At 35.5% G+C, this 853-nt stretch overlaps 1 long non-coding RNA gene across 1 annotated transcript; it reads left to right on the top strand.

Annotated features, from left to right (window-relative positions):
• Positions 1–851, top strand: LOC113979487. The gene is made up of 3 exons (XR_003537887.1): positions 1–39; positions 526–589; positions 760–851. It is a non-coding gene; the product is annotated as an uncharacterized LOC113979487 (long non-coding RNA).
• The last annotated feature ends 2 nt before the right edge of the window (positions 852–853 follow it).

Raw genomic sequence — 853 nt, 5'->3', positions numbered from 1 at the left:
AACGCCAAGACCGTGAGGAACGACAACTCCTCGCGCTTTGTGAGTTGCTTAACAAAATGATTCCTCAAACATAGGAAATAGAAGTTTATGTCAGTTATCCTTTTTGTTGTTCAGGAAGGAAGGAAGGAATGGGAGAGAGTTTCTAATTTAATATATTAGCTTTATCTCAAATTTATTTAACCACAAGTGAAATTGTCTATTAGCAATACAGATTTAAGCAGCTGAACTACTTAAATTGCTGTTTTCGTATCATTAAGGTAACTGCTCTCTGTGTGCAGGATATAGTTAGAATAGTTTCTCTAATGAAACCCACACATTCCTTCACATTCATACATTCAACCTACACAAAATACAGTTGTGCCACTGTTGAGTATTTTTTGGTCAAAAATGAAAAAGACAACTTTATGTCAATAGTGGAATGTCTCTAAGTAGAAATCTCGTGCCTCATGGAATGAACGAAAGAACTCTTCATTTCAGTGATATTTTTTATGTTGTAAATCCTAAGACACTTTAATTCCTTTAAAGGGCAAATTCATCAGAATTCATTTTGGTGCCACAGGAAAACTGGCTTCTGCAGATATTGAAACATGTAAGACACTTTCCTGAACTGTTCACAATCCATCTACTCACCTGTCTATCCATAAAACATCTTTTCATCCAAATATTTATCCTGCCTTCCCTGTTTTTCTTCCCATCTTCTTTTTACTTTCTTTTTTTTTTCCTGTTTCTTCTTTTTTCTAACTAAAATTTTTTCTCCAGATCTGCTGGAGAAGTCCAGAGTCACTTTCCAGCTCAAAGCGGAAAGGAGCTACCACATCTTTTATCAGATCATGTCCAACAAGAAGCCAGAGCT

The sequence above is a fragment of the Neopelma chrysocephalum genome, unplaced genomic scaffold (genome assembly GCF_003984885.1).
Source record: "Neopelma chrysocephalum unplaced genomic scaffold, ASM398488v2 Primary Assembly neopelma1_81387, whole genome shotgun sequence".
In the NCBI taxonomy this organism is placed as follows: domain Eukaryota; kingdom Metazoa; phylum Chordata; class Aves; order Passeriformes; family Pipridae; genus Neopelma; species Neopelma chrysocephalum.
The sequence above is the reverse complement of the archived record's forward strand: the minus strand, read 5'-3'. Positions and strand labels throughout refer to the sequence as shown.